We start from the raw sequence: 19,607 nt of genomic DNA, 5'->3' as shown, positions 1-19,607 counted from the left end.
CCGATCTCAAGTCATGGTCATCGTATCATTCATCGTGAAAACGAGACAGGAAACCCAGAAACGTAAACGGAGGATTTCCCCCTCGATAAGCGGGGAAGAGCAGTATGGCAACATGTGGCATTCCTTTCTCCCACCAGTGATCCAAGATTGCCCAAGAAAGTGCTCGCAATTGGCAGGCTTAATATCGTAGAGTCACACAGCAGCCCTTGCGAGTCCAATGAAAGAGATACTACCTACTTGGAATGACAGCGTACTACCACCCCCAAGGCATACAATTAACTCTTGTATTGTATCTTACTCTTTCTTGTTTGGAAAATAATGACTATTGGTTTTATGTACTTGCTGATATGGTATCTATTTACTGATGAGAATATGTTTCAAGTATTTGTATTGATGGATTAAAAAGAAGTCTTATACATCCCGTTCCAAGCAACTCTTAATTGAGAATTATCAAGGTCTGAACAAATTCCTAAATCCATAGAAAGATGAGTGTACACTCAGTTTGGCGTTAGGTGTGGAATCCAGAAAACGAATTATAGGCCAAAATTAAATCAGCCAGTTTTATGACTGCTCACATTCACAAATTAATTTCTGTTCTATATGGATGTCTGAAGCAATCTGGTGAGAATGTCACAAACGGTTAAATACGTTCACAATAAATGCAATTTTCACTAACCATCATTCTTTGAGGCAGTGACGGTCAAATGCTTGAATTGTATCAAGAGTTTGCATCAAATAAATTTGTTTTTTTTTTTTTATTTACATCTAAAAAAGAAAGAAAGAAAGAAGAAAAGGTCCAAATGAGCAAACCCAATTTGTTTCATCAATGATAAGACTGTATTCCACATGCATTGGTATCATAACCCATTTAAAACAAAATGTATGTTGACTTCCATTTGCTTATCACTTGAAAGCTGGACGATGCAAACTATGTTCATGTATAACTGACCCGTTCAGCACATCTCGCCTGGCATATATGTCTGTTCCTTGTGTCCATAATTTAAAGCCACGTCGGAAATATCTCCACGTAGAGCATGGCTGGACGGAAGTTCTTCACTGCGGGGGAAAAGCTTGAGAAAGACGAGAGAGGTTTGGAATCGGCTGGCAGATCATCATCGTTTTGAGCATGCCGAAGAGACTGTGTTCACACGTGAAATCTCGCCAGGAGCTTGGGCTTGTGTGATTGTAATAAGAGGGGAATATAAAAACAAAAATGTGTAGTGCGCTTGATTAGTTGCTGTCGCTGACAGCGAGATTTAGAGAGCAATTGACAAAGGTTCTGTGCTGGTCACAGGAATCTAGAGTTGATATTAGAGCGGAAACGGAATGAGAATATATCTAAAAAATATGAGTGACACATTTATATATGATATATCTATATATGTTTGTGAAGCAGAATCAGAAACGCTGGCAAGTGTTGTTCCATGTATTGAGTATGTGAAAGCTGCACGGTGCATCGAGCGTGAAACATTTTGTCTATTTACCATGGATGGGGGGAGGGGGAAGAAATTGTTGGCATAGGTTACATTACCCCATAGCTTGCTGTGGGGTAACGAACTGGCTTTGATATCGGATGTTTAAAGTGATGTAATCACAGGCACACACATGAACACACGCAGGCAGCGGTGTGCTTTCAATAAGTATGACAGATTATTGCACAGACAGACAGACATGCAACCTGCCGAGAACTGAGGGAAGAGGAGTTATCGGTAGGCTGATGGAGCATGCTACAATTCTTCCGTTGCGAGTTTTGATAACAGCCCTGAAAGTCGTAATATACAGAACAGTTGGGGACCAATCCATTGCAGACAGCAAGCATAACTAGGTGGGCGTGGCAGGGTGTAGCTGATAAGGTTCGCTAGAAGCTTAATTGGTATACAAAGAGTCGGGGGGTATCGTTCAGCTTCGAAGGAATTGATGGCGAGAATAGCCATTAAAAATTGAAAGGCAACCCTAGGAATTTTAACAGACCACTTGCCATCTTCTGTACAGTAAGTCTTCACTGTGCGTTGCGTGTTTCCATGCATCAAGTGATCAGCAAAGCAAAGAAGCATCTGATATATGGATCCCGAAATGACTTCAAAGTTGCAGGTGTTTGTTTGAGAGAGTGCAGAATATCTACCTGAAATTAGCGTCTAGCAGAACACTAGGGTTCAAACAACATGCTTCACAGCTTTTGCTAGATGGAGTAAGAGGAGTTCTGCTTTTCAGCTTTAAAGATACACCAAGCGACTGTTTTTTTGGTTGATTCAGATCGGGAGAAAGATATGCTAGCTGCCTCATGATGAAATCATCATCATTTCCATAGCAACCACTTGGAAGGATGTGGCAGATGGGGCCAAAGATGAATGCTCCTTCTTGGAAAATAGGGTCCAGTCTCTCTGTCCTCAGCAGTTTGCATGTCTAGCATCCTGATTTCTTAGCAGAGTCCACAGACTTTGGTACAATGACAGAATTACAGCCATCTTACAATATGTACGAACCCTGTTCCTCAGAGGGTTTCAGACCTTAACTATGATCTAAATAGATGTTGGATCAGAATGAGACTTTTTTTTTAAAGAGAGAGAGATACCTTTCAAACCAACCCCAGACCTACCTCAAGAACTTTCCCCAACCCACCCTTGGCAATTTCAGTGACTGCTATTAAAGTAAAAGAAAGCTGTAACTTGTGTCTGAAAATTTTGTCTCTGTGGCATTATGGTAACAGAACACAAAAGACTGGCCAGTGTTTGAGTCTGTCTCGATATTCTGTCATCTTATGATCTTGTTGAGGGAGACATCCTCAGAAGCCATAGGCCATCAATTCCATGGAAAAAGGCCTCTATTGCCACTTTCAAGAGCACGACAATAAGGGCCTTATTGCAGGAAGGAGAATATAAGAAGTGCACAGGCCAATTATGATGGTAAATAGACAGATTGCTTTCACACTCAAGAGAAAGTTTATGTTGCGAAAAAAAAAAAAAGATCGAGAAGGGGAAAGACACTGGTACTTATTTGGGAGAAATCTTACAAGAATTGCATAATCTGAGAGTTGATGAGTGGTATGAGTATGAGTATGTTTTTGTGTAGCTTTTTGCTTGAAATTTTACCAAAAGAAACATGATACACGAGAAATATACAAGCAAGTGAGAAAATGGACACTTGTATTCTTCCAAATGAAAAAAACAGTAAAAAGCAAGCAAACACAGAGACCTCGCAAAAACGCATGCAGTTTATTTTGTGACACTATCGGCTGAAATGCGAGTAGATTATCTGTGCGAGCGGCCCTCCTTTGCATCAACGCCTGTCTGAGTGTAATCTGTGTATCGTAGGCTCGCAATGCAGGAAACGAACGCCGACGCCCGTAATTGGCGTGACAAAAGTGGGACTTGGCATGCTTTTGGTTCACAGTATTCTAGCTTCCCTTTAGGTGTGTTCTCTACTTTTTGTTTCATTTATTATTTTTTTGGAGGGGGGGGGGGTAGGGATGGGGGAAAGTGAGTGAAAAAAATGAGGATAGATGTGTGAAAAACAGCAGTTGACATACAAATGTATATGGAGCATTCCTTGCAGTGCTTTGTAAAGGAATGGCAAGTGATTTTGTAGAGGGTGAAAGAAAATCATGGAAATGCTGCCGTGTGATGAAATGGAGGTATAATAAAATCAGCTGACACAGAATGCGTATTACTCAGGGGTTTTTCTTCTTCTTTTTCTCCACCCCCACTTTGCCTGTCCCAGCTTTTCGTTTGACACTAGCTTTGCTCCAGCGCTCTCTTCTGCCTTTCCTTAGTATCGCGGGTGTCAGATCACGACAGTGGTAGAGATGAATTTTGGCCCGTCGTTCAGGAAGAAAATAATTTTTCATGGTCGATCAAATGGCACTGCATGAATAAAGGTGCAGGCAGACGTGTCGAGTCTGTGCAACAGGGCTGCCATGTCACGCATAAGAAGTCACGCACACTTTGAGATCGAAGTGGCTATGTTTGTCATCCAGGTTGCTTTCTGCTGAGCAGATAGTTCATGCTATTTTAGAAGTGCAGGTGTTTTTATTTTTGTCTAATGCTCCATCGTTTTCAGTTATTATTGCATGTTGGGGGGGGGGGGGGAGGGATAGGGGGTTGATATGGTTCAAGAGAAACATGCTATGTCACTGAAGTTGTATTAAGTGATGTGAGCATGTTGCAACCTTAAGCATTGGGTAGCCAAACAGGCAGAATGTGGTTTGGTAGATGCATCTTTCATGACATGACAGCTGGTCTGGTATTTTGCCTTTGGGAAGAGAAAGAGAATATTTCTTAGAATCACTTTAAAAAAAACCTGAAAGAAAAAAGAGCAGTGGGTTAAAAGATGTTTGTATGTGTGTGTGTGTGTGTGTGTGTGTGTGTTTTGTTTGTTTATTTTGTGGGTGGAGGGTTGGTTAAAGGTTTAGGAAGCTTCCTTTGCTAGCTGTTCTAAATTTGCTGCACGAACACTGTATACGCCTAATATTTCGTGACGTTCTTATTTCCGCAAATTTAAGAACACTCAAAAATATTACTCTGATCTCCGAACTGCATGTGTGTACGTCACATTCATTTGACGTACACACATGCATTTCTCTGTTCAGTACTGTACTCCACAATCGCAAATGGTGACATTGTCGGGAATCCCTATTCATGAAAAATTAGATTCACGAAATATATGGCGTATACAGTACACAGGAATACACCCTCACTTAAGTGTTAGACTTTTGATAATGCATTAATGTGATTGTGTGAAAGGGAAGAAAAGGGGGATTTAAAAAAAAGCAAGAATTTGAAAAGTTGGGAATTTTTTATACTGCCATATGCTTCCTCCTGGTTTTCTTGAGTTTCATCTGAAGCTTGCAAAATGAGATCTGGGGGGGCATTTCATCAATGAGTTCGTCGGAGGTTTTCACCGACGAATTTGCTATCAGCCAATCAGACGCAAGGATTTCTTTTAACAGTTGTCAGTGTAAATCACTGACAAAAAGTTTCATGAAAAGGTCCCCTGGGGGGCATTTCATGAAGGAACTTGTCGGATAAAATATCTGACAAGTCAATTATATCCGACAAGTTTTGAGAAATTCTTTAGTCTGATTGGCTGATTTCTCAAAACTTGTCGGATATAACTGACTTGTCGGACATTTTATCCGACAAGTTCCTTCATGAAATGCCCCCCAGATCATTACCCTTTCATGATAGAAGGGGTTTAATTGATTAAGCATTACTTACTTCACATATCAATTTTGGTATGTGCTACTAGTATCCCCCTCTCCCTTTCCTATTCATTCTCACCTTTAGTTGTTGTCTTATCATTACTTTTTTTTCTACACGATTCAGATTTTGTGTAAAGAACGAAATGACTTTGATCGGTAACCAACTGTCTTGAATTTGTCCAAACGCCATTGATTGGTGGATGAGGCAAATTTGTGCTACTTGTTGGCGTACGTGAGCCATGCAAAAATCTGTCAGTGATCGACCTCTGACCCAGGGAGATGTAGGGGCTGTCAGACAGCCAGCAAAATTGTGTCAAACGAATCTTTGAACGGAGCTGGAAGGCTGGGGCAGGCAGAGTGAAATCTCGGAAGGAGCAGAAACTATGACGGCCGTTAAGTATTCAACAACAAAAAAGCAAGGAGAGAGAGAAAAACATGTAAAGCAAGATATGCGGCGCTTTGCTTAGGGCTGTGTGCTTGGAAAGATAGCCAAAAAAAATATACCAGAAAACCTTATAGATAGTCCCGTTTGCTTGTTTTTTCAACTCACTTGCATAGTTGTTTTTACACATATAAAGGAATGATGCTGTAGAGACTTACATGTTACACTCATCCTTTTTTTTTTATTTTGTTTATATGTGGACTACAGAAATGTTGCTATATGTATTTATTGATTATTGACTGCTAGGTATAGTTCTGTGGCAAACGTCTTGTTTTGATCATATTTACATAATTATATATATGAATGAAAAAGAATTTTATGTATTTGCATTGTGCCTAAGGCACAGGTGTATATGTATAGAGGAAATATAATACATGTTTGGCCAAATTATTCGTTAGAATGGTAAGTATAGTATTTGAAGTTACTTGAACATAGAGAGATTTTAAGATGAAAAACTTTTGTATGAGCCAAATATTACTAAGTCATCCAAATCATTATCCTGAATTTTTGTTTCTGAAGCTCCCTTATGTGTTGTCTCTATGTGTTCTGTTCATTGTAAAAGTTAAATGAGGAAAAAAAAAATGATAAAACAAGTTGTGTTTTCTCCATCCCTCAAACATATAATGAATTATGTGTGATATCATCAAACAAAAGAGCAGATAATGGTTTGAAATCGAATTTAACATTGTGTTCCGTGTCTCGACAATCTGTTGTATCTGTAAGGAAATGCACTCATAGAATTTGTGTCGGCCTCAACTGAGGACTTTTCTATTTGCTGCCTAGCCGATCATAGAGCAACCGGCAATGTTCGGTTTCCATGACAACTGTTGGTGACATATGTGGGTGTCTGGCTAAATCTGTAAATCTGTGTACTTGAAGAACTTCCGGGGGTGGGGGGTAATAGTGGACAACATGATGAAGGCTTAAAATGACATGATCTAAAGAATTCTGCTATGCTGAAATTGCAGTACGGCCTCCTACCTCCTAGCCCTTAGAATTCTGGGACAGTGGTACACAGCCAGCACCAAAATTAGTCACAGGAAAATGAGAAACATTTAAGATTTCTCATCATTCACTAGCGTCACGCTTCCTTCCTTTGTTATATCAGATTAAGTGAGGAAATGATGGACTCGTTCGCGTGTAGAGTGTGCTGTAAAGCCAGAAATTTTCATGTGCATGAAAATTACGCTCATTTTGCAAGCAGCTAAGATTTGTGAACGTGAAATGCTCTCAAAAGTGCTTACCTACACAATGCATTTAATGCCAGTGGCGATTCCAAAGTTTCATGCCACGAACGTTTCTGGTTTTACAATGACACACAGTTAAGTTTTCAAATGGCTGCAGGAGCATGCCCAAAGGCAACACTGATAAGTGCAAATACAGATAAACTTTACATCAGCTACTTGCATTTTGACAAAGCAGCATTTTAAGGGTTAAACATAGAATGCAACCTTTCAATCAGTCACTCTGGATGATGCTAGATATCAGAAATCCTCAGGAAAATGTTGTGGTTGTCATGGCAACACTTCTGTGCATCAAAAGCCAAACTTTTCTCGATGCATCACTAAATAGGACCTATAAACAACAACAGAAAAATGCTTTTAATGATTATAAAGCTAGTACTACAGCAAAGGACGGTGACATCAATATGAACGGTAAACCCTAAAAGCTGCTACATGTAACAAAGGGAAAGGGGGAAGTGGTTGTATCTTGACAGTATTGGCTCACTAGTAACATGCACTCTTTGGTCCATTCCCAGCTAGCATGCCACCTTGTTGACGTGTATGTGTTATGTAATATGAGCCAGTGTGCCAGTGTGGTTTAAGTTGGATGTTATAATCTTATCGGCTTGTTAATGTGATCCAAGACATAACAAGGAGTATGAGCCAGGTGGGCGTGGCTTGGTCCAAGACAATAATTACGATGAAAAGTGAGGAACTTTATGTAACTCTGTCGTAGGTGATATGTGATTGTTTGTTAACATAATCCAAAATAGTATTGCAAGAAGAAAAACAGATGAATAAGATTGTTAATTTTGGTTTTATATGGTCTAACAAAGGCTGAGGTACTTGCTGGTCCTTGTTGGTTCAATGAGGTACACTTAATGTATGTCATCTTGGTCAAATTCAATTTAATGAGGTAGGGCCTGAGAGTTGTCCACATGATGAAAGGTGATGCAATGAAATCAATGAAAGTGTATGACTGTTTCTGTTTTGTTGGGTCTTTTATTTGACAGACATATGGTATGACAAAATCTGGAGGTAGATTCAAAAACTGGTCCCAGACACTAGTAGTGAAGTTTATGTTCTCTAGCCAATCTGATCATTTGATGACGAGTAATAGCTACGTTTTCTATTTCTTTGTCCAAGGCGACGCTATGAAACAAGGCATATTGATTCTGAATTAGTAATATTTCTGTTGTTGCAATGCTTGCTATGGACTTCTGACAGCTTGGGGCCAAAGGCCACTTGCTTAAATTGGTACCCACATGGTCCAAAACCGAAATTGGTAAAAACCTTGCTCTTGTGTTGTTGTTTGCCTACTAGAATGTCGAATCTATGATGTGTATATGACAGAAAATTGGGGCAGGTAGAAGGCAAGAATTCACAATCAGAGCCAGAATGTAGACGGAGAGAGTTGTAAACAATACTAAACCTCCTTCAAAGTGAGTTGGTGCATTTTTGGCTCACAATCAGCAGTATACAGATATATCCGACAAGCATATGGTCCTTTGTAAACCGGTTTTCTTCAAATTCTAAGCTTTCTTTCTTCTGTATTCTCTTTCTTTTTGTTCCCTGAAAAAGTTTGGTCCATTTCTTCTTTTTTTTTCTGAGCAAAGGCAACTGGTGGCATTTGCACACGGCATCTTAAGGCCAGGAAGAGTCTATCTTGTACATATTTCTGGATCTGTGCATCACGATCTACAATGCTACCTTGCAATCTTAATAAATGTGGACCAACCTGTTACCTCCCTGCATATATATATATATATGTGTGTGTATGATATATCAAACATGGGAAACTGTCACCTTCACTTCTCAATTTTTGTTGTGTCTCCCTCTCTTTCTCTCTTCTTACTTTCTCTTCACGCTGCTAGTGTTGTAGTCAGACGATGAAAACCTAAATTCAATATCGTGGTGACTTTTGTAGTATGTCTACATGGAAAAACTATAGAAAAAAAGAGTTTATCTTATAAAATGGATGTATTACCTCCCAATAGATTGTGTGATTATATGAGCCCCTTGCCAAACTTGGGTGTTCCAAGCATATAAATTGTTGTGTAATCAAAAGATTTTCACTCGATCGCTCTCGATGTGGTAAAAACCATCAATTAAATTCGTGAGAAGATCATCTTTAATTTGTTAGCATGGTTGAAAGCATTTCTGTGATTATTGATCACAGAGGTGCATGAAATATCTATCTATATATTTATAGAGAAACTTTTTGGTTTATCATCTTTTTTTTTTTTCGGTTGAATGCTTCCAAATGACTGTACACCGATATGAATGAGTTATGCCTAGCAAATGCATCTTGGTTGGTTATATTCAAAACAGTCTTTGCTGTTTAAAGAGAGAATGAAGATTGGTATAAAGAGGAAACATTGGTCGTTAGCAAGAAGCAGCACAGAGCTAAAAACCTACGATGGTTACGGAGGCATGAAATTGTAGCGGGTGCTAATTCAAATGCAAAGCGATTGTTACACCGACATCGTAGAAAAAGTACATGACACATTAAAAATGATCCCTGGACATGTGATTTGCCTGAAAACATCTGTTTTGTGATATTTTGTGCATTTCAAGCATTATACGCCGATGTTCAGTTGCAATGAATGGAGAGCCTGTGATTGATGCATTAGTGTTAGTCCCACATCCCCACTGCCCCGTCAGTCAAGATTCCCGCTCCCAAAAAGAATAACTTCCATACTTGCCTTGCCAGGAGATAAAGCAAAGCGTCCAACCTGGCTTCAGGGGCACTAGATCATTTCTGTAACAGGTCCGTAGAAGGCCATGCATGCGGAAATTTTCTGGCTATAGATTTCATCTCTCTTAAAAATGGTTAGATTTCACTAGAAATTCTCTGGAAGTCTCATTTTGTGCACATGTATGTTGTAATGCTCACATTATAAATAGAAATTATGATTATCTGGCATTCTACAGGAGTGCAGCCACACACACACACACACACACACACACACACACACAGACAAAACACCTTCCATCAATACTGTTAATCAAGAGAGGTGGGGGAAGGGGGAGATGAACTGAAAGGGGGAAAACAATTGAAGATTGTCACTCCAGTTGGTTGTGGTTGGCAACAACTCTTCCAAACTAATGCCTCGCAATCATTCTGGGCGGGGCTACAACTTGACAGACATACAATACCCGAGTTAATGTATATTACACAGGTTCGTATCACACAAGTTCGTGCTACACATTCATCACACATACAGACCAAACAATCTTCAATCAAAACATTTTTTCGTGAAAATCTAATCTAAACATGCCATCAAGATTTTGTAGCCGCATTACACCGTACATCACCTCCCATGCTAGTGCAAGCATCAATGCATTTATGAGTTTTAACCACTGATATTTTGTACATTGTGATGTCATAGGGCAAGAGAAGAGGCAGTTAATCCTTTCATTGCTGCTGGCCATTTTGTTTCTGTACAATGTCTGTGGGCTTTTTTGAGGTGACGGTGCCGAGAGAGTTATGCTAGCTGGTTGGTCGTGAGCATGTGAACTCTCTGTGATACGAAAAATGCAAATATCAGGGGGGATCCTTATTTGCTGCCGTTATCCCTGTGAAAAGTACACAGTGGTAACAAAAGTCCTTCATTTTAGAGTTTGCCTGCTCCATGTGATACAGTCAGTGTCAATTGTTAAGTTTATAATTTTCACAAAAAGTGCAAAATTCATGGTCAATTACTCCCCACCCCCCCCCCCCCCCCATGATTGCTTCCATGCTTTGCTGTAAAAAAACAAAACAAACAAAACAAAAATGTCCCCCAAGATTTACTGGAGGGTTATTGTCGGGGAAATTTACTGTTCAAGTGGTAGAGTGGGTAGTAGAACTGATTATTCAGGTGGTATTGTCCAGATACCTCGACATGAGTTTTTGTTTTGAAGTGTGCAAAGTTATTATTGACAGTGTGTTCACAGTGCGTCTGAAAGTGCCCCCATTCTCAAATGATGTCGATATTTATAGAGTCGTTTAGACCACGCTGTCCATCCAGTGTCATCCACATAGTGAGTCCAAAGATTTCGAGGCACCGTTAAACACCGGAAAGTTGTGACATTCATTTCAGATAAGGAGGGTGTAATGGTATAACCCGCATACTTACTCTCGTTTTGCGAGACTCCACGCCCTAAGAACAGGACAGGTTGGGAAGTGTGTGTGTTGCGAAAATCACACACTTATTTTCCTTGCAGGATACTGTTTATCTGTTAATTGTACGGTGTAATATCACACAATCGTCGTGCTAGTGAGCGAAAGTTTTTATCCTGTTAATATATAACAAACTTGTATCATTTTCTCACCGTGTCATATGTCATATATGTCTTCTTCCCCCGTCCTCGAATTAAAACAAAAGGACATTTGAATGTTTCATCATCTAAACCTCTAATTTTTATTCTGTTCTTGTTGAAATATCAAGATGCGTTATATCTACTCGTGTGAAAAAGTATACAGAGTATGTTTTGTTTTTCTTTTCTTTTTTTCTATAGGCCATGTTTGCTTGTTCTAACCACACAATTTGTGTCACATTTAACATGATAAACTTGTAACATATAATTCTTCCATACTGAATTTGTCATTAGTCGTAGGCTCCAGACTTGATCTATAATAAATCATGAACGAGAAAAAAACTTGTACAAACGAATCGTATGTGGTAATTTGGCCATATTGTCTGTGTGTAGATGTGATGTCTTTACCCTATGAAAAAAAATCATTACTTCTTCTTCCATGGGTGGATATAGGCATAGTTTCCCTCCCTTCTCATGAACGCATTTTCTACATGACCCACTGTAGATTCCTTTTTTTTTTTATTGCTCTTTTTGAGTTATAGGTACTTAGGTGTGTTAGCAAGAAAGCACATTGTGATAGATATACGGCCTTTTTCGTGTCTTCTGTTTCATCTCTCAATCTATCTCCTTCTATTTCTCTTTCTCGTTACGATCATCGTCATTGTCGTTCTCACTACTGTCGTTCTCATCACCAATATTGTCATTATCATCACCATCATCATGACTGTAATCTCCCATTTTCAAGTGGACGTTTCATAGCCCAAAGAATTTTATGAAATACCTACTGAAGTGGATTAGGAGATCTATCAATTACAAGACGAAAAAAAAAAAAATGTTGATGACTTATAAAGATTTAAAAAAAAAAAAGATATCTATTTACTTGCGTAGTAGTTTGTGTGTATTACAAAGCATGTGACTATGCACTATTAACTGTTGGGATCTTATTTCACTTGTTATGTATTATGTATTACCTGTCTTTAATGAAAATATACATTTAAAGTAATTGTCCATTTGCAGCAATGTTTTGAAATAAACTAAATTCCATCTTGCCACGGAATATCAAATTTCAGGATTTGTCCTCGATCTGCTCATTCTTCTGTGTCCTTTTGTGTTTCCATTCCTCTCTGCATCATATCCCTTCCCTGCCTGTTTCAAAATTGTTCTGAGAAAACCAGCTAGAAACGATAAGTTCATATCTAAGCAAGCAAGCAACCCCCCCCCCCAAAAAAAAAAAAAAAAATCACACTTCTATGAAGACACTTTATGGAGCATTAAACGTCAACTAAGAGAAGCGGCAAACATTGCCAGTGGTATATTTTGACCAACTCCCCCCCCCCCCCCCAAAAAAAAGGAAATTAAATAAAGTCTATCAAAATTTGTTTGGTCTAGATTTTTCTCATGCAAATTTCTTTCAGAACCCTTTTCTAGCTGTAGACAATAATTTAGCAAACTAGCCATGTGGGTTCTACTTGTTTAGACTTGTTGGAGCAATGGTATAGTTTGTGAGGTTTTTTTAATGACAAGAAAACATAATCGGGCTTGAATTATCACTCCTATACAGTATCAATTTCGGTATATCATAATTGAAGCATATGATAAATAATGAGGGTGAAAATATATGAAGTAAGTGAAGCTGCTTAACTTCTCTCAATCCAGTTAAAGTTTTTGTCCAAACTAAAATTGGAAATAAAGTTGCAGATTTTTAAAGTTTCAAGTTTCCATAAGATCAGTCATATTGGCTGGAAGCACATACAGTGCACTCCCGTTATAACGAACACAGTTATAACGAAATTCCGGTTACGATGGAATAAAAATTCAGGCCGCAACATTATCGGCTCTATGTTTTTTACTGTTAATTTGTTCGGTTATAACGAAATTTCGATATAACGTAAAAAAAACTGCCGGTCCCAAGGACTTTGTTATGACGGGAGTCCACTGTGATGCAAAATCAGATGAGGTAGTAATGTTGCCATGCAACTCTCTAATTTGCTGGAATGCAACACACACAAATCTAAAAATTCCGATCTTTCTAATTTAGCAAAACAAACACCCCACCTTGAAATCATTCCTTTCTGAGATATTGCAACACAACAATACTTGAAAACCCCTGTTACAATAAGCTCGCTTGCAAGGTACCGAGGCATCACTTCACCGGTCCTGATTTTCCATTACTGTACATATATTTTTAGCTGGTCTCTTTTAGTACATTTATGTATGTAACTGGTCAAAAGGATGCAAAATTGGCAGTCCCGGCAACCTCGTTATAACAGGGTTTCCCAATATTTCGTTGCAAAGGTGATGACATCCTCCTCTTATCAAATTTGCCCACCAATACATGAATTTGACCAATATCGGTGTTCGCAAAAACTTAATTTGATACCAGATTTAATAGATGAAACTTTCCATCATTCTATTCCTCTGATTTGACTTGTACTGGCAATGCACTTTAAACCTCGAGTGACTTCTACATAATTTTTGAAGTACAGTGAAACCTAGTGATAATGAGGGTTGATATAGCGAGGTATAACAAGGTAATGTTTGAAAGTCCCATTCCTTTTTATTCTTTTGTTTTTATCCCTCGTATATAACAAGATACCTGATATAACGAGGAAATTTCAGTGGTGCCAGCAGCTTACGATAAAGAAGATTTCCTTCAGCATGTTCTCAACAGCAATAGATCATCTTAAGACATCGCTAAGTGGCAAGTCTCTACACTACTTCTTAACTCTCCTTTCTCTCCTCCTCCACCATCCCTCTCTCTCTCTTCTCATTCATCCCTCCATCCCCCCCCCCCCCCCTCTGAATATACCATCAAACTTGCCTAAGTCAACTTCACACAAGTTGGAAAACATTGACTGAGAACCAGAAACGCTCTAAAATTATAGCAATTTCAGGGCATATTGAGTTGTCGATTTTGATCTCCTGTTCACTATGGTGTCAATTCTGAAGTTTTTTTGTTTTGTTTTTTCATTTTCAGTAAAATGTTATTCAAAACCACAAGAGCACTTTCTTTACCCAATGTTTGGAAAAATGCTTATATATCTACCCACTTTTGATTACATTCACTTTTCATTTCATGAAAATTTATTGTTTAGTTTTCATTTACACTCAATTCTTAGAACATGATAGTGCCCTTCTGGTTCTCAGCTAACAAAAACAAAACAAAACAAAACAAAACAAAAAATTCTACCTGGGATGGATGTAGACGTGTTAATTCTACTGTGTAAGTTGAAATTCATTTAAGTCAAGGGATTTTCTCTGGTCCTTTTGGATTTGACTTTGGTGTGGTTGACTGTAGTTGCATTCAGTTCCACCTGCCTGTTGTGAAAATTGAATGCGGAGCTGTTTGTAAGTTACATTTTTTCTTTCCCCCCTAACTTTATCTTATGTATGTGCTATGACACATGGGGCAGGTATAATATCTTTATAGTCATCAATATATATATATTTTTCTTATCTAATCACATAGCAGAAGTACCTGTCAAAGTTTTGACAACTTTCTTGTCTTCTCTTGACTGCCTTGACTTCATGATCAAACCATACAGAACATGTGGCAAGAAAATTGTAAGCCAGTTCAGGGTTCTACTCCACGTATAGCAGAAAAGGGTCATTTGTACCAACAGGGCATGTTGGTTTTAAATTCACTGAGATAAAAGCATCTGTGATGTCATGATTATTCAAGTAATCCTTATAAATGGTGCTTGCTAGCACATCCACCTGACAGCAAAAGTGGTATTTGGCAAAATCAACAGAAAAACAAAAGAAAGAGTGTTAATACATTCAATGCAATATAATGAAGTGGTTGCTTTCCTCAGTGTTAATTGATGGAACATTCTGGTCAGCTGGTCTATATAAGTTTATCCTTGTTTGACCATGACTGATGAATTCCATATAATAGATATTGTTACGTCTGGCAAGCTTATACATTTTGCGCGCTGAAAATGAGTGGAGTGCCTAAACAACCGAGGAAATAAGAAGGGTCATTTGTACCCATATGCACATGAGCTAACTCTAAACTGGCTTACAGGTATTTCCCCCTCCCCATTAGCCAGACATGGTGATAATAAGGACAATAGAGGGCGCTCACACACAAATGGTACTGTCCACCCATGCTTCCGACACTCTCATATGGAACGCTGACTTACCTAGAATAAAATACATGCACAGCTATGATTTACTACATCAACAACATTTTTAATTATTTCATTCATTACATTGCACAGATAATGTATCAATCACATTTGCGAAACAAATTGTCACTAGATGAACTTTGTGTGTTATAAACAACTCAAAGACTAAAGTCGCCATATATTTCCTAACACTGACAATTATTAACTGGCACTCATTCGGTTTTATTGGTTCGCAGAGGTATGTAATCCTTATATTGCAAATGTCAGAGATAGATGAGTCTCCATCTTTGAATGAAGTACATTAGCAGATAGCTGCAACAGATATTCTCTTCTTTCTGATGTTTATTTTTTTGAACATTAAGTAGAGTAAACCCAGCTGCTGGTGCGAACTTCTCAAAGAATGCCCATATCACTACAAAGTAGACATGATACACCCTGCAAAATGATTAAGGAAGGAATTATGGCAGTGAAATGAACCACTGATATCGGTATCAATATTGCATGTCCATATCAAATGTCGGTAGAAAAGGAAAGTGTGGCACTTACTCCTGGTAGGGTAACAAGCACAACACCCACACAAAGAATTACCTAGTATGAGTTAAATGCATACGTGTCCAACAGTTTTACGTCTCTATAACATGCACTTGTGCTTCTAAAATCCAGAATAGAGGCATCAAATCTATAAAAAGCGCAATCTCCTTGGGTTGTATCATGCTATGACACTAGATGCATTCATAAAAGAATTAATGTAGTAATACATACCCTGGTAATCTGCTGTCTCTGTTCTAAATGGCAACTTACCACAGTACTGGAAAAGTAGATATTTTGGCATACATGATATTTTGCACTCCGCAAGGTAAGAAGAGTTTCACCTGTTTTTACATCTCCGGTATCAAGACATGCACTACTGGAACACATTGAAAGCAAAAATATTCGCACGCTTTTATTTTTGCGCTGGTTTCTGGCTGCGAAACTTTCAACACCACAAAAATTTCCACTTTTACAGCACTAGATACCACGGTATTGCAGTTGGTATTATCCTCATTCAGGAAAGACCATGGTATTCCAGGGGAATGTTTCATAAAGCTGTTCTTAAGGTTATGAACGACTTAAGAATGACTGGTGATCAGTTCTTGTGCTGAATTATTGAAATTCTGATATGCATGGCACATCAGAACTGATCACCAGTCGTTCTTAAGTCGTTCATAACTTTAAGAACAGCTTTATGAAACACCCGCCTGGCCCGAGAGTACACCTCTCCTAGGTAAGCGCTGCTCATACGCATTTTATCTCCTACGAGGAGAATACAGGAAGTGCGTCAGGTCATGTAAGAAATGCACTGCAGTGCGGTGAGTGGTATTTCGTGACAGGATTCACACTCAAATGTTGCATGCATACTAGTAATTTGCACAAAGTCTAGATTACCGCCCTAAATACCATGTCAGTATTTTGCGAGGCATTTGCATTCAATTTTCAAACTACCACAGTATTTCATTGTAAGTGTAAATGGTCCTAGTGCTTTTACCAAAGCATTTTTTCATGAGTATTAGCTCAAAGGCTTTTCATTGCTCTCTATTTTGCACCATGCCATCCTTCATGCAGAATATATTCATATGACAAGTATGTTCATATGACTACCTGTGCTTGAGGTGGATTTTCAAGTGGCAGTAATGCTGGTTCGAAACTATCAATGCTTTTCTGACGATCAAAACAACTAAGAAAATTTATGAGACCAAAAAACATATATGGAACAGTGTGGGTCCACAAAGAATCATAATAAGATAACACAAATATCACTGTTCAGTACAGTGTTATAGTTGCAAATATATTCAAATTAAGATGGTACACTTCTGAGACACACAAAAACCAGCTAGTGAGTCTATAACCTATCAAGTGCCATTTATTCTATTAAAATGGTTCTATCAAAAATATAGGTAGATTTCTTTCTCATCAAAAAATTTACAAGGCCATCAGCTGATTTCATTTATATTACAGAACACTTGAATTATCTCCTTTTTTCATGCAGTACTGTGCTTTTAGTATATTTCATGTTTTTCATTGTTTCCATTCTAGACAAATATAGAATGCATTTTCAGTCACATGTCAACTTAGTGGATCAGCATTTACGTGATGACAGCTCGATATGTCACGCTACTCTTACTTTGAGGTTACAAAATAAGGAACTAAAATTGGAAAATTTTAACTTTCTGAATGTGAAAAGAGCAGTGTTAAAATGGAAAGGGACTCTGCACAATAAAATAAATATTGTCATATGAGCAACAGAAGGCTGCAAGTGAAGTTAAAGGTCTATGGAATCAAATGGCTTTCTGGATCTCAATTGACAAATTACTGGCATATAAATGGAAATTTTCTCTCAATTATTTTTTCACACTTGAACGAGTACCTAAAATGAATTTCACGTTTTTAATTCCCTGGATGGTACCGACAATTGAGCGAGCACTTTACAGCTCATCGTTGCTATGGTGACTAACCAAAAGATTTGCATGTTTTTACTTTCACACTACTTTAATGTTGCACATATCAGGCGAAAACTTCCAACCTGCGAAAATTTCCACTGTAATAGCAATAGCCACAGTCACATGAAAACTTTACTGGACCACATGACTTGGACCCTGTATGAGGGCGTTTGGACTTTAGGCAGTCCATATGAAATCACATTATAAGGATGTAATAGTCATATATATATCACAAGTTGTCTACCAACTGGCTACAGAATCTCTGGACGTGGTAGTAGTACCTTTACCACCAGATCACTAAAACTGCATAAGGATACCCTGTTGACTCGGTAATGAGCAAGTGCAGACATCATGCAAGCCCTTGCAAATGTGAAAGTTCCTCAGGACCACCTGTGTACTAAATAGTGGGGGTCATAGGAGGCCCAAGTAACCCAGTGCATGGTCTGGATAGAGCGAGAAAAAGGGCCGCTTTTGAGGATCGCAAGGTCAATAATAGGTCTTTAGTCCCATTCTCATACACACCTGATATTAATCATTTTCAAAAATCATTTATTCTTATGATATGCATCACAGTGCAAAAAAAAAAAAAAAAAAAAAAAATTGGCCCTGCTTGAATTTTTTTTCTTTGTTTAACAAATCATGCAATACTTTGCTCTGTAAAGCATGTGTGAATGGCATAAGAAGAAATTTTTTTTCTTTTTTTTTTTTTTAAATCCCATTCTGCAACTTGCCAATTTAGGTTCACACACATACAACCATAGCATATATGAAAATAATTGCTCGATATTTGGTGGCGGCAAATGCTGTTTGGTAATTACACACAAGAACTCTATGTAAAGATTGTACTGAGCTCTTTACATTACCTTCGGTATTGCTGTCCTAAATGCACATAAGACCTAAAGTTCACAGTATACATATTAAGTAATGTATTCTACATATAATTACAGCTCAAAGTTTGGTATTTATATATAGATTTGGATAATTTTTAATGCACTCATATCATAAATTCAGCCTTAAATACCATGCAAAACTCTTCAGAAAAAAAAACATTACTTGATACAGAAGTGTTGAACAATTTTTCCATATATTGGATTAAAATTGAATTTGCATCGATCCAAATTTAGACAATGATTTGAACAAAACAGAAGTGGCAGAAACACTGATTCAAAGGCATAAACCCTCTGTTGCATACTGTATACACCAAACAGTTTGCAAACTTCACAAGTTGACTGATATTCGTAAATTAATAACACATCAACACATTGCTTTCCAGAACACATATGCAATATAGTTGCCTGCAAGATGGGAAAGTGCTAACTTTGTTTTTTCGAAAAGGATAACACTTTTTTTTTTCACTCCACACTGTGGTTCTAGACCACGCACTCATGAAAGTTGGCTTTCTAGTCGAAGATCCCAAAGTCTTGCCCTTGCAATATACTGTATATGGCATAAACAGCAGCATCCGAGGGGTCTCAAATGAAAAGAAGAATGAACCCATTGTAGATCAAAATGGCAACACCTTCTGGTTGATGCTATGTCAGCAGACTTTCTTGCGAGATGTACCAAAAAACTGTACATCAGTGAAAGCCTGCTTAACGCTGCAGTGTGCTTTCTATAGTACCAGGATGGAAGACACCCAAGCATGCATGGAAACTGCATATGCAGGGGCAGAGTACTCCGTTAACCCCTCCTGTACCAAGGACTTTGGATAGTGTGTACAGTGCTATGAGGTTTTCTGTGTCAATCAGTACTCAAAGCACCCAAAGGATTAATGTGCATCAAGTTCTGTGCAGCATTTAATGTCACTCCTAGCAACCATATTATAAAGACACACCC

Source organism: Diadema antillarum, unplaced genomic scaffold (genome assembly GCF_040938485.1).
Source record: "Diadema antillarum isolate AM-2024a unplaced genomic scaffold, OU_Dant_1.0 seq00000526_RagTag, whole genome shotgun sequence".
In the NCBI taxonomy this organism is placed as follows: Eukaryota; Metazoa; Echinodermata; class Echinoidea; order Diadematoida; family Diadematidae; genus Diadema; species Diadema antillarum.
This window is presented reverse-complemented; position numbering follows the sequence as displayed.